The sequence below is a fragment of the Emydura macquarii genome, unplaced genomic scaffold (genome assembly GCF_026122565.2).
Source record: "Emydura macquarii macquarii isolate MOO-44397 ecotype Brisbane River unplaced genomic scaffold, CSIRO-AGI_Emac_v2 contig_1390, whole genome shotgun sequence".
Classification (NCBI taxonomy): Eukaryota; Metazoa; Chordata; order Testudines; family Chelidae; genus Emydura; species Emydura macquarii.
Window position 1 is genome coordinate 3,608,592 of NW_027131527.1, and position 15,512 is coordinate 3,624,103.

At 40.4% G+C, this 15,512-nt stretch overlaps 1 long non-coding RNA gene across 2 annotated transcripts in view; it reads right to left on the reverse strand.

The window, feature by feature from the left end:
• Window positions 1-14,911, reverse strand: part of LOC137156007 (uncharacterized) — a 103,536-nt gene extending 88,625 nt beyond the window's left edge. For both annotated transcript variants that reach the window (XR_010920636.1, XR_010920635.1), the window contains exon 1: window positions 14,357-14,911. This is a non-coding gene — a long non-coding RNA (uncharacterized lncRNA). The remainder of the gene's footprint in view (window positions 1-14,356) is intronic.
• Between the last annotated feature and the right edge of the window lie 601 nt (window positions 14,912-15,512).

Sequence of the window (15,512 nt, forward strand, 5' to 3'; positions counted from 1 at the left end):
TGAGGGGAAAATATTCAGGAGTTGTATAGCTGTAAAAAGTCTAAATGAGTACAATTTTAGGTCCTGATCCTTTAAACAATATGCACAATTATTTGCATTGAACTATAACTGAACTTAGTGGGAGTGCTCACATGCATAATTACTCATGTGCGTAAGTGTTTGCACGATGCAGGCACTAATGGACAGTAAAATCCACTTAAATATATATATACTTTAAAACTATTTTAACTGGTCTATATTATAAAGGTGGAAAAAAGGTAACATAGAATTCCATCAGTATTTGCATACACTGGCAAATGGATTACCACAAAATTCAAATGTTTTCCTCCTCTCCAAGAGGCAATTCTGGATAATATCAAACTAATATCCCTCTGAAATAATGATTCTATGCAAAAAGGTGGTGTTCTGCAGATGCAGTGAATTCCTGAGAATGCTCCTGGAAGTACCATTTGTAACAAGCACTTTATACAGAATCTGTTTTCCATTATTATTGAAGTGGTCTGTAAGAAGTTACACACACATGCAAACATGTGGCTTCATCATTGTTCCTCTGACGCTGCCACACATTTCAGCATTGTATTTTTAGATTACTCCTCACACCATTATACTGCTAAACTTGCATTTAATTCCACATGCCCAGCTGCAGCAAAAACAATCCTCTACATCTTAACTGATCTAATCTTTTGATTTAGTGTAGGGGAGAAGAGGCATTAAATGACATTTCTTCTCAAAATATCTATTTTCTTTAAATACCAATCCCCCAATTCTGTGTAATGCACAAAGTCAGCATCCCATTCTTCCATTGCAAAAGATTTCTGGATAACGTCAAGATCCTTTCATCAGGCTGGGGTAGTCTTCTGTTCCCAAATCCAAGCAATTTTGAAGTTATTTTATCAATCTCTGTCCCCAAGTCACAATAGAAGTGTTATGATAGTGTCTTTTGACACAGTGTCTGAATATTGGTAAGAAGTCATCATCTACGGAAACTATAATAAAAACAACTTTAATCAGTCCATTCTATCAAAGCAGGAATGTTGAAAAATCACCTATTTGTGGACCTCATTCGATTCTCTCATCTCAAATGTTCTCTTTATAGAGCGAACAAGTTTCACCACACACTTAAAGAACCCTCTCTCCATCAACCTCTTCATCAGCAACTGTTCAGGTTTTTTTGTTGGTTTTTTTTAACTCCAACTCATCCCTTTTAGGCCAAGTAAGCACACTGCCAGTCAAAACTTGTCGTCAGTTGAACTGCACTTATCATGGGAGGAACTCTTCATGTTCCAGGGTTACTGAATGCTTCTGATCAGAACATCCCTCACTTTTGAGACACAGTCATATTGCAGAATCCTCTGCCACTTACTACAATGTCTTCTTTGAAGATGTGTAGCAGCCAGATACAGGCCTTACTGAAGCCTTCGATAAACACCATGTTTTAGATCATGTCTACAGTGAGCCTCAGTTTGGACTACCGGGGTGCAAATAGCAGTGCATATCAAAGTGCTGTGCTGTAACTCCTCCTCGAGGACACTGGAGATGTGAACTAAATGCTCGTTAGTTCACATTAATTTAATTATGTCTGAAAAGGATTACATTAATGAAAACTTGAACCTTTTAGTTCACACCCACAGCATCCACACAGGTGAGTTACAGCACAGCACTTTTGTACAGATGGCTATTTGCACACCCAAAGTCTGAAATGCAGGGCAGTATAGGCAAGCCCTTAGACTGTAGCTGCTATAATTCAGCTGAAAAACTTAATGGAACTCTTAGAGATGAAGAATAGGTTTTCCAAGATTTTAGCCTGCTTCAAAACAAAAATATCATAGGAAAAAAGGGTTGCTGTTCACGTCCTCCATTTTGAGAGGATACTTAATGCAGACTAGCACTATATGTTATATTGAAATAACTATTCAGCAATTTTTAAAAAGTCCTTAAATGGGCAATATCTCCCTCATCCTGTAGCTTTGGCCTTAGTCTGCTGATCACTTTTTCAGCTTGTAGGTTTTATATTATAGCCCTCAACGACAGTCAACATAGACTGCAAGCTTAGGAAGTGATTTTATGAGTGCTCCCATGCTAAGGAGACTAAAATTGAGTCTGTATTTGAATGAGAATCCTCCAAGAAAAACCAGAATTCTGCAGCAAGTGTTATCTGATTTAGTAGGTGGCACTGTTCTCTCTGCAGTATTACTAAACCAAAGCCCCAGAAGGACTATTAAGGAGCAGTATGGAGCTCAAAGTGTAACCTTTAAGATGAGATACAAAAATCAAAGTCCATCTGCAGTAATTAAAGATCCCACAGAAATTTTAAGAGTGAGGGTGTTTCATCTGCCTTGATAGCTGTGAGGAAAGAGGGCAAGAGTGTTGTTGCTAACACACTGGAATGCAAGTCAGATGGAGTTCATTCATGATGCCGTACAGACTTCTTAAGTCACAAGAGGGCAAACTGTTTAATTTTACTGCCTGTTTCTTCATCTGTAAAATAGGGGTAATATTATTTCACTCTTTCACAAGGGTGATGAAAGGCCAACTCCATGGATGTTTACATCACTATGAGCTCCCTGGATCGAAGGCAGCATAACTGAAGAGCATTATTACGCTTTATCTTTCAATTTCTCCCATTTCACTAGACACAGTCTTCACATAACATCTTAAATGCTCTAAAATTGTTGCTACATTTCAGTGTGAAGTGATACAACCAACAGCTGGATCTGAAAACTCCATCACAGCAAATAAGAAACTTTCCCAGATGAATACCATCAAGTTTGGTAGAATCGAAGCTTTCAATTTTTATGATTATGGTTTTATGACTTATGGTTTCAAAGATAACACTAAAAACATAAACCAAGTCTAACAAGTACATACGGTCTTCCTAAGTCTCCAAAAAGAGCTCCTCAGAGCCTCCACTATTGCTCACTGCTTTGCCAAACTCCAGCAGAATGCAAACTAACTGTCTTGACTGTTTTCATAGTTACTATTAAGAGCTTTGTAGACCTCAGCAAAAAAGATAATCATGCCAGTTTCATTCTACTGCTACTTTGCTGGCACTGCTTGTGGCTGACACTGGGGTTATTTATTAAGTAGAATGATTAAAATGGAGGATAAGGAAAGAGAGAAATGAAAACCCCCCACATCAGCTAGAAAACTAGGGAATGGGGGACTAGGTTGGGAGAATGTAAGTAATAGACATAACCAGGAGTCTGCAATCAGATGGCTTGGAACTGGGAAAGAAGGAGAGAGATTCTTGCTCTCTTCCAGCAGTCTATCAGATTTTTAAATTTGGAGCAGGGGGAAAGCTGATCCAAAAGATGGAGTCCCTAGATCCAAGAATACTAATGTGACAAGAATCCACACTTTCTCCTCTTTTCTAGAAGTTGGGGGTGGAGTTACTTCATATTTGGGAGTTTCCCTTGGGCAGTAGGAGGAATACCATTTGTTATATGTAGTTCTGGCTAATATATTTAGTCCTCTATTAACAACCTAGCCAAAAACATTTTTTGTTTTTGTAAACCCTATGAGGAAGGAGGGGGTATGAGGGAGGATGAGAGAGAGACTGACAAGTCAAACTGGAAAAGAATAAAGTATTTTGAAAAACAGATTTGGAAAGGAGATGTGAGGAAAGGCCAAAGATGTAGGAGAGAATCAATATAGGGAGAAATATCTGTGGGTTTGCCTAGATTAGGAAAAGTGGATGCAGCTCAGTTGATATTAGTAACAACACGTTGACTAATCCCAACTTTTTCCCTACCACAGAGTTGATGTCCAACAGCTACACTGAAGTAAAAGGTGTTTACATGAGTCTACATTAGCTAAACCGGCCTTGAAATCCTTTCCTAAGCTAGACAAATCAAAGGGGGTGTGGGAGAGTGCAGACAATGTAAGAAAAGATTCATCATCAACTGTTAAAAGAAGGGAAACTGAGTAAAACTAGGTGCCTGGTAGTAAAGAATGTATACAGACAAAAGATGTAGTAAATTTTATTTCAAAAATTAAAAGTTGATTGCAACATATGTTACAATTAACTACAATGCACAACTGGTTCAGTCCTTAAATCGAAGGGAGTAAGATAGCACAGGCACTTTTAACCCTTTCAAGCAAGTGTCACTTAAGTTTTTCAAGCCCTATCTACTGATTTATAAAGGATCCTGGGATCTTTCTGAAAAAAGAGATAGTGAATAACAGCATACAATTTCAAAACAGAACTAATCAAATATAACTTACGTACAATTTCAATATGCATACCCCTTTAGCATTTGCTTTGAAAATATTTAATAAATGAAAAATTTAATAAAGCATCATTTTAAAACTATTGACAATAAGGGGCAATTTCATATAGGTAAGCATTAATTATTCCCCAGTGTTTGAAAGTACTTTGAAAACATATTTCCTACCTGATTGTGTCCTCCCGCTTTTGGCAATCCCGGATTTATTAAATTCTTGTTAGCTTTCATGATACCTGAAGATGCTCAGTGCCTCTGAAACCAGGCCCCTTATTTAGTTACCTACCCGTAACCTCACAAGTATAAAAATGATGCCTAAATTTTTGAAGCAGGAATTGTCTTCGATTGTATGTCTTTTATAGAACTAAGCACATCACTGGCTCTTAATATTAACTGATGCACTATTACCAATGCAAATCAACTAAAATGGTGCTAAAAATGATCTTGCAGTTATACATTTGATTATGATGATGATGATCTGTCCTATATTACAAGTCTCAGAGATAAACAATAAGTTCATTAGAAAGATAAAAAAGTCTATTGGGAAAGGCAAGTGGAAATTAGATCTTTTCTGTGTCTCCCAATTTTTTAATTTCAATTGTTGACAAGATTTTATTCACTAGTCTTCAAAGAACTTTTAATAAGTTAAAAATAAAATTCTTGAAGATTTTAAAGTACTAAAGTGAATTTGGAAATTATTGGCATTATTTTGCTTTGTGTTAATTCTGGGATGAAGAATTATTTAAAATACTGCGTCATATTCTATTTCTATTACTGTGATGATTTTATAAAAGTTAGCATGAGATACATCTGTAGTATGATGATTCGTTACATATTATAGTTACACAAAAAGAATCTGGGGCTAGCTACTATTGGAGACAATACTGGAGTATGTGGAGCATTAGTCTGATCCAGCATGACAAATTCCTTTATTTCTAACGATCAGTTTATTCCATGTATTTCTATTTTTATTTATTTAAATATGAAACCTCATCCCCCAAATTAAAAAAATAAAAGTAAATGAAAGGAAACCAAAGGGGAATAAAGTAACAGAATTATATAATTATATTAAAATATGTCAGAGGGGATGTCAGTCACTTGTGGATGACTGAGGGGGGGGAAATTCAGATCTCACCTTAATTCCCCTCCCCCATGCAGATTATAAGTAATATGTAGTATCATTGTAAATAATAGGTTTCCTATATCATTAGTAAACCATCTTCTCAAAGTTTCAAATGCTATTTCTGTAGCAGAAACTCTGGATAAGGAATGCACAGCTGCTGAGCAGATGTATAATTTCAGTATTTAGATTCCATTATTCTAGTTTCTTTTTACTAGATGTTTTCAGATTTTCTATTTCCATCTTTTTTTTTTTTTTTTTTTTTTGGACCACTCTCAGTTTTCCCCCTTGTTTTAGCTCATTATGCCAAAATAATTCTCTAAATTAAAGACATCTTTACATTTGAAAAAGATGTACTTTTTTAAGAGAGTTGGGAGAGTGTAGCACTTCCAGGGGCAAAACAAAAATCAGACAGTGCAACCAAGGCTCAGGTCTGAGCAAAAACTGAACTGTCTGGGTAAAGTTTTATTTCAGGGTTCTTGGTTCAACCTGAATTGGCAAGTCTCTAACTGCATTCCTTCCATGCAGTTTTAAGAGCAGTAAACTCAAAAATACAAACCAGAAGGGACTGCTCCTATGTTTCACCAGAGCGCTCAGCCCTAGCTTCTGGGTAGCACTTTATCTTCATCTATGGCCTTGTCTACACACAAACTTTCATTGGTTTAACTAAAGATGTGTTTTTAGTTGAACTGGTGCAAACTCATGTGTTGACACTTTCAGATTAATTTAAGATGGTGATTTATATTGATTAACATAATTCAATAAAATCTATTCAAGATATATTAACAGATTAAATCAGTGGTTCCCAACCTTTAGGTTCAATGGCACAGATATCACTGAAGGGCACCAGTCTCCATCAGCAGCCCTCCTACTGTTCCACTACTGCAGCCAGACAGAAGGAGTTCAATGAGGAGGCTGCCTCCCTCATCACTGATCTCCCATCCCCCCTGGCTGCAGCAGGGAAACCGCATACGTCCTGTAGCCCGGTGCGCTCCACCTGGGTCCCTAGGCAGTGACTCCCTTCTGCAGCCAGGGGACAGGAGATTAGTGCTCCCCTCCCTCTAGCTCCAGTAGGGATACCAGCGCCTAGGGACCCAGACAGAACGCTTTGCTGTGCTCCCTGCTACAGCCAGGGGGAGGGGAGAGCTGATCTCCCATCCCCTTGGCTGCAGCAAGGAGCCTGCACCAGTCTTTTAGCCCCACGGCAATACACTCCTCCTGGGTCCTTCGGCAGTGGCTCCCTTCTGCAGCCAGTGGGAGAGGTGTGGCAGGCCACAGGTTGGGAACCACTGGAGTAGACAATGTTCACACAAGTGTTCTGCATCAATCTAACAGTTTTTAAACTGGTGCAGCTGTGTATAGACAAGGCCCATCTACTCTCAAGTACTGTCCTCATTAGGTGATTTTAGAAAAGAATTCTCACCCGTACTATTGCTTGTTCAGCTCCATCAGAAAAAGTCCCCAGCCTAGACAAGACTTGGGAGCTTTCAGCCTTTTTTTTTTTTTTAAAAAGGCACCATGACAATTAAACCTGCTGAGAGAAAACATGAATGTGACCTTCGAATTGAGTAAAACTGTAAAATTCAGAAAAATCTTATTCATTTTTTTTTTTAAACTGGAAAAAAATTTGTTTTACTGAAGAATTTACATTTTACTGAACCAGTAAATATATACAATTTAAAATTAAAGTATGTCACTAAAATCTCAACAAATGTGAACACAAAAGCAAAACTAACAAGAATCTTTTTCCATTCTTATTTACTCACATTTCTGTTATGTCTCCAGCAGGAGAGAGACAATCAAACAAGATTTTAGAAGTTTAATTGACCTACTGGTTAAGAATGCAGGTAATCAACAAAGTCTTACCTATAGTAGGGCTTCTATCTGTGCACCTAATCACAATGCTTAGGAGGTTTTTTGCTCAATTTGCCTAGTCTGAGTGTAACACTTTTTTTTTAATAAATTTATAACATTTTTTATAAATGTGTTGAGCCTAACTATGCTGACTACACCCTGTCAGTATCCTGTTGAGCTCCCAATTAACCCTCAAATCCCTAGGCCATGCCCAGGCTCTGTGGGGTACAACAAGGCTTTGGGGTCCCCATCCAAGGAGTGTCAGAAGACCCATACTTTCCATTAAAGGGAGAAAAAGGATACCTTTGAGTGAACTGAGAACATCTTTTTCATCACTTTCTATTCCTTTCTTCATGTCCCTAACCATACATACACCATTCATTTCCATCGCTCTCCACTTCTCCCTTATTTCAGTTTCTCTTACATTTATTGTTATGTATTTGGAGAGAAAGGGTACAATATTTAACATTTTCACTTTTACTTCCTTCTTTCCACCCCAAAAGTCCCTACTGCTTTAAAATAATTTTTCACATATCTTTTTGAAGCCTCTATTCTTTCTCATCAGCAGGCAGAATCACTACGGAGCATGAGAGGTGCTCTCTACCTCACAGATATCTTGCCCATACACACAACAGAACAGGACAGTGCCTGCATATCTGCAGCACCTGCCTATTCTGAGTTCCCAGCAGAGTAAAAACAACAAAGAAAGAGGTCGGTTTGCAAAGACCTATTGACAGCAGTGTAAGTGCTAAACTGTGACATTATCCCAAATTAAAGTCTCAAGAATATAACAAGGAAGAGAACAGTGGCATGGGAAAATATAAACTACACACTACAACAAATTTTAACCCCTGAAGGCATCGTCTTCCTCCTCGGTCACAAGAAAACAGATAGTTATCCAAAACCCACTGAAACCTAAGAGTCCATTCACTGACTTCAAGAGGTTTTGGATCAGATCCTTAAACAGCAGAACTCTCAGCCTCTGAAGAGAGCCTGAAATAGTTATTTTCTACACGAAAAATAGTGGGTCATGATTCAGAACCATATAGGTTATGGGTGTAATATGAGAAATAAAATTATCTCAGCTCTGATGGACATGAAGTACACATCAAGAGGGAAAAAAGCCAACATTGACACGTGTTATTTAGGTTTGTACTTTGCTACATTTTGTAGTGTCATTTGTTTTTTTCTACTATACTCATGCTAAAATAATGCTTGCACTTTATCAGTCACAATATAATAGAGTTATCACGTTTTCAAAAAGGTGATGAGCTGTGGGAGTAGATATATGAATAGTAGCTGGAACTACCTCTATCTTCTATACCAGTGTTTTTTAGTGAAGCTTTGGCAAGGATTTTAAAATATTTTAAAAGACATCTAGAGATTATTACACCTGAAAATTATCTGAGTACATACAGAGACATTTTTAAATGGCCTCTACTTAATTTTATATATTTTCTGTTGGGCAACCATCTGACTGTCTCTAAGTTGTTATAAGGCATGTACTTGAATGCACAAATTGACAAGCTACAGTACTGTAGCGCGGAAGGAACAACATTACGTTCTTTTTTTCTTCTTTCTAAAGCAGAGCTTGAACCAGCTGGTGGCATATTACAATTGAATTTAAAAGGTATTACTTCCCTCTCCACAACAGGAAAAACATTGGTAGGCTTAGGCAAGAAAGAGTATCAGAGGATGCAGTTATGTAGCACTGAAGTACATTATACAAATTATTCCTTTTCCTTTCTAGGTTTTTTTTAATTGTTTTTAGTGGTTCTTGGCTGACAGGACTATTTCCCCTGTATGATATTCATGTAAATATATATTTTATTATTTATCCGTTTTGTTGGGTTTTTTTAAAAGCGTACAAACACCACTGAAGCTAATACATGCATATTCAGACCCAGCTATATACATTTATAAAATTACAAAAAGCTTAGAGATTGGAACTGTGTATCCCACAGTGTGGCTCTCATCAGGTTTGGTGCATCTTGCAACTAGAGTTAGGTTTGGAAGGATTAGATCAAGGGTTCTCAAACTGGGGGTCACGACCCCTCAGTGAGTCACAAGGTTATTATAGGGGAGGAGTCACGAGCTGTCAGCCCACATGCATGTTGGTAAGGATGGCATGGAATTGGGGGGTGGGGGCATCACAGCCTGAAATATTTTCAAATGGGGTCCCAGCAAAAAAGTTTGAGAACCTGAGGATTAGATTTGTATTGGTAAATGTCAGCAAATGTTGATTTCACCATACACAAATATAAACCACCAAAAAAAAGTATTTTCATCAGTAATATCAATTTACAGATAGGCAAATTAAGAAAAATGTTGGTTGAGAAATTATTAGTTTATCGATATTTACTTTGTATATTTTGACACAGGGTGTTGGCAATTTGTGCTAACTCTTGTAACACTTAACTTTTTGAATCTCAACATTACTGCCATGAAATAATTTGTCTGACCCTGCCATAATTTCCCACAACTGTGAAAATTTAAATAGATACAAATAAAAAAAGCTTAAAAATAAACATATTGGTCAGAATTAAAAAATAAAAATTGAATTCTGACAAGCCAAACTATAGTAATGTAAGTATCAATTAATGAGATCCCCAATCTTCTCACAACATTAACCACTATGAACTATACAAATTCCCAATATCATGCCTGTAGTCCAATGAGCCTCAGTACATGCCAGTCTCTTGAATTCCAGTTTATCAAACTGTTCAAGAGGCAAGAGAGGGAGACGGAGGAGGTAACCTCCTAGTACCTCAATATCAGTAATGAGGGAGCCTTTCACAAAAATCAGGAATCTAAGAATCACCCCTGCCACATATAAAGGTTTTCCAGTTTCCAGATACAGTCCCTCTCTCTTTTGATCGGCAGCGGTCCAGCTCCAGTAATGGAGTCAATCTTTCAAACTGTGAGGCCCCAATAAGGAAGAAAGATAAACCCAGTATGATGCTTGGAAATTCATTTGCAAGAGACGTCCACATTCTGTCAGGCTGGCAACCAGCTCCTTCATTTTCTTCCTGGTCTGTGGCAGGCCAACTATTTCTTTGTTTAAGTTAAAGCTGAGGAGGGGAAAGCATTTGTCGCATAGAACATAAAATAATTATTGCTGTATTGGGTCCTTAATAGGAATATATAACTTATATTTAGCCATTTACTAAGAATGAGATGCTGTTCCTAAATTTTACAGAATTGCCATGAAACACTAAACAATTGTTTTACATTCCTAAACATGCTCAATTTTTCCCCACTGGAAATTAACTAACTCAATTCAGTATTTCAATTCATTTCCTTCTCTCTCACCCCAATATTAATTTTCATTTTAAATCTGATTAATACCTATCAGATTCAGTACGTCTCAATTTTTGTGTGATTCATGTTTGAAATTAAATATCTTTTCCAGAAGTAATATAATTTAGATGTTCAAATTCAAATTATTTTAATCACTTTTGGGAAGACTAACAGCTCTGCAGATTTTAACTTAGCTTCTAAGCAAAACAAAATGGAACAAAAAGTTACACAATCATTTCTTTCAAGTCCCTAGCGCAACAATGAAACACTGTAGAGGAAACACAGAAACCTAACGTCAATGGCCAGTAGTGCAGATATTAGTAAGGTAACTGAAGAAGAAACAATCAAGATTTTATGGAGATAATCTGCTAGGTAAAAAAAAAAAAACTCCATGTTATCAGCCCATGGAAGATTTGTAGCCATAGGGACAAGCACTTTTTTCTTACAATGCTCAGCAATTTAAGCCAGTCTATTTACCATACATAGTATCCCACCTTTTAGCAATCTTCCAGACAGTCTTGTGTAAAGTTGCCGATAGGGAGTTCTCCCTTACTATTCATCTCTGGGAATGCCCCCCACCAGCTCCCAATCCCATGAAGACATTCTTTGATAAAGTGGGACTCAATCTTCAAGACAGAGGAAGTGGAGGCTCTGAACATACTCTCAAAGTACAAATCGTCTACCATGGAGCATGCTACCCATCTGCACCACTAAAAAAAAAAAAAGTCAAGAGATCTGGCTTGATGTTACTGAGTTCTTCTTCACTATTGCTTATTTTCAGAGGACAGACAGGTAAAGGAAGAAAGGTCCTCTGACTTGAAGATTAAGTCCCATTTTATTAAAGGAGCTAGGAGATGATAGGAGGCATTCCCAGAGATAAACAGTAAAGGAGAACTCCCCATCTGCAACTTTACACAAGAAGGCCTGGAAGATTTATATATTTTTAAAAATCCCTGCCTTATCTGTCCCTTTCAGTGAGCCACACCATAAGGGTACTGTATTCAGCCCTGCAGCTGGATTGACTCATAGTTGGTTATCTGCTATTGGGAAAAGAGATCGTTGTGTCCATCGAAGATACCAGCCATGAAGAGAAATGAGGCTGAGGTTGGAATTTTTTCACAAGGGGGCAGGGGAAGTAGGGTCTGTTTCTCTGGACAGAAATGGAATTGGCATATGCAGTGGAAAAATACCCCTGGGATTCTGTCTTCTGCCCCTTTCATGCAGGAGAACTGCACCACTTCCTCTTGTTGTGGAGCCAACATCTCTGGCCTTCTGCAGTTAGAAAAGCCATAGAAATTTTCAGCTATCAAGCCAAAAGATATATGAAGGGTAAAACTGAAGCTCACTAAATCTACCATGGGGTAATGTCAGTAACAGTTCGTTGTGGTGTTTTTTTTTTGTTTGTTTGGTTGGTTTTTTTTTTTTTTTTTTTTTTTAAGTTTTTTAAAAGAAAAATGGAGTATTTGTGATCTACACTAAGTTTCTAAATTTTTTTTAAAATAGACGTTAATATCCATGCTTAATATATCCTTCACTGAACACATTTTAACACTATATGCCTGCACAGCCTTTTTATCTGACTTTGCAAAGAACCAATATTAGAGATATAACTGGAAAGGGGTTTTTTTTATATTAAATAAACCCAAAGCAGTATTTTTCAGACCACTCCAGAGAGAGCTCACCTCAGAAACTCTAGCATTGAAGTAATCCTCCAGTAGGCAGGCCTTTAGTCTCCTGCCTATTCAAAAGCCTCTTTACATGCACTCCCCAACATTTAAGCAGTAGCAACATTCATCTATGGTGGACATTTTACTGGGGCAATTAAAAAAAAAATAAAAAACCCACATACACCTCTTCTCATTGCCATGGCCAAGAACAAAACCTCACCGCAACTCAGATCAAATCTGACAAAACATTTGCACTAACTAGCCAAAAAGAATGCTGTGACAACTAAGAATCACAAAGCCTAAACCTAACAAAATTGTTTAACAGTTTGTTCCATATCCATACCAACTGGAGGAAAAAGAAGAACCAAGAGAACATTAGAGTACATACATTGTTAATACTCTTGATTCCAGTATACTGGAACCAAGGAATAAGCACACGTGTCCCATGAAGATTTTACTTCATTCAGTATTTCTGTGGTTCATGTAGCTATATCTTTGGGGGCAATGTCAGGAAGATTAAAATTCTGTTTTATATAGGAACTTTTAATGCAAAATCATTTGAAATATCTTGTAGTTATAGTTAAAATACAATCACGTAGTTCTATCAGTGAATTTCAACCTAAATATTAAACAATTATTTTTAGGGTCATGATTTATAAAACAGTAAGACGGTAAGGAGGGGGGTTTCCTTTTGAAAGTCATAGGACTCTAGCTTTACCAAATACATTCCTCTTCTATGTTAAATGAGTGTCAAATAGCATCTGCTAAGATCTACACCCACAGGTGCAAGTTCTTACTTTTAGTGCAGTACCACTTCACAGCTGCTAAACAAAAACCCTCAACCCCTACTTGTAGATCTTACATATTTGTAATATAAAATATGCATCTGTTAAACAACTATGTCAAAAATGTTACCTTGATAACAAAAGGTGAACGTATTTCCACCAAGTTTTAATCACAGAATTAGAAGTGCAACAACATACTTTGGCCATTAACTGTATTAATAAATCTCTGAATATGCAGCACTGTTGTGCAGTGCTATATCTAATGATAATCCTTATCAGTAAGTTTCTTTCTTGACCCAGAAGCTTCCCCATTCCTACATACAACAGGCCTTGGCTGATCATGAGAATTTATCAGCTGGAATACACATTCTCAAAACAGAATTTTTCCCCTTCTATACAAAACCAATATAAAAAGATGATCAACCTCTCACTTGCAGAACAGGTAGAACTGTTGGGTTTAGATCCTGCAATATTATTTCTTTGTGCAGAATCTACTCTAAACTCCGCAGATTTTAAGGATTCTGGAATGCAATTGTTTAGCCAAACCCTTTCTACTAAAATTTGTAGTGTTAGACAGCCATACATCATAAAACCTAACAGATCATTTTCCTGAAGTACAGAAGCCATTAGGTGTTTAATGTTTAGTTGTTGAAGTATCACAAGTGTAACAAAAACGATGGAATATAACGTTGTTTAAAAAGACACACACAAGTCAAAATTAAGGGCCCTTCACGAAAGCCCTTCCTAACCTAAGTAGTGCCATTGATTACAATGAGACTCCTCTCGTACCAGTATGCACTCGATAGCACCCAACCTGATATTACACCACCAAAAGGGGGGGGGGGGGAAGAGAGGGAAAGGCACTGTAGCAGAGAAACATTTAAAACTCCAATCTTGCAAGTGGCTTCGCACCGGCCGACCCCTGTGCCCACACAGAGACCCACTGACTTCCATAGGCCTCTGCGTCACTCGAAGGGCCCTCCCACAATGCGTGCACTTGCAAGGCTGGGGCCTGCCTGGGCCAGCAGCCCCCCGGGGAGCAAAGGAGTGTTGAGAATAACCTTACTGTCGGGAGTCACGTTAGCCCGCTCAGGCAACGCTGGGGGCAGCGAGGACTAGCGCTGCCAAGCCTGTCCCCGCAGCACAAGTGGGGCGCGACGCTCAGGGCTCGGGCGGCAGAGGAAGCTACGGCCGTGAAGCGCGAGCAGGGCCCAGCCCCGCAGCGCACCCCCAGTAGGACGGGCGTCCCGGCTACGGCTAGCGACCCGCGCACGGTCCTCCCGCCAGCCCGACGAGGCACACCCCGGCGTGCACCCGGCAGCCACAGACTGCGGGAGCTCGGCGGGGGGAGCCGGCCCCGAGAAAGCGCGCTGGGCCTCCCAGCCCCTGGGACCTCCCCGCACTCACCCGTCGCGGGGATCCCTCATTCTCCTCGCGGGGGCTCGTTCCCTGTGTCACCCTGCGAGCGGCTCCTGGCTTCGACTCCGGCTAGACGGCGGGGGGGGGCGGGGGAGGTGATGGGGGAGGGGAGGCGCAAGGAGACGGGGACACGGCGCAGGCTCGGCCGCCACCCGCTCGCTCGACGCTCGGCCCGAGCCCTGGCTCCGAGTCTGTCTGAGGAGGGAGAGCAGAATTCTAATCACTGCAGCCAGCAACACCAACCAGCACCACGCAGGGGAAAGGCGGAGCGCGTAACTGCCGCTGCCAGACGGGCCGGGCTCACTCACTCGGGGCTAGTGCCCCTAGCACACCACCGCCCTCACGCGCCGCCAACCTCTAATTGCTACCGAGGGGAGCCGAGCGCTCGGCGGAGATTGCCGAAGGCTTCCCGCCCGCCCCCTTACATGCGGCGCGAGCGGGACAAGCGTTCGGAGGAGCTTGCCAGCGTCCCCTCCCCCCGACCGGAGCCCGCCACGGGTGCCGCCGGGAGATCACCAATGCCCCGGGTGTTCAGAGATCCCCAACCGCCGCGCCCCCCTCCCCCGAACGCTCGGAGATTCCTAACCGCGACCCCCCGAACCCGAGCGCTCGGAGATTCCTAACCGCCCCCCGAACCCGAGCGCTCGGAGATCCCCAACCGTCCCCCCGAACCCGAGCGCTCGGAGATCCCCAACCCTCCAAACCCCAGCGCTTGGAGATCCCCAACCACCCCACCCAGAACCCGAGGCTCCGGAGATCCCCAGCCGCCCCCCCCTAAACCCGAGTGCTTGGAGATCACTAACTTCTTCCTGCTGTGGTGCTTCCTCTGTGTTGCCCCCACTACTCTGCCACTTCCCTCACTCCCATGGTTACTAACAGGGCCTGTTGGTATTACTGGATGCTACAAACACTCATAAAGACGCACCTATTTTAAATGAATCACTTCAGCTCTCCGCAGTTGCCCAACCCAGCACCGATTAGGGTGATCTCTTGTGGTGCGCCAGGGAAGAGAGGCCAGGTGGCCTTGCGGATTGCAGATCAGTACAGGAGGGTGTTCCAGCAAGGGGAAGTGGCCAAATGCTTGCCTGTGAGGCCAACATCCTTGGCAGAGCAGAGAGAGTGGCATGTTGGGAGGTGAGAGCAG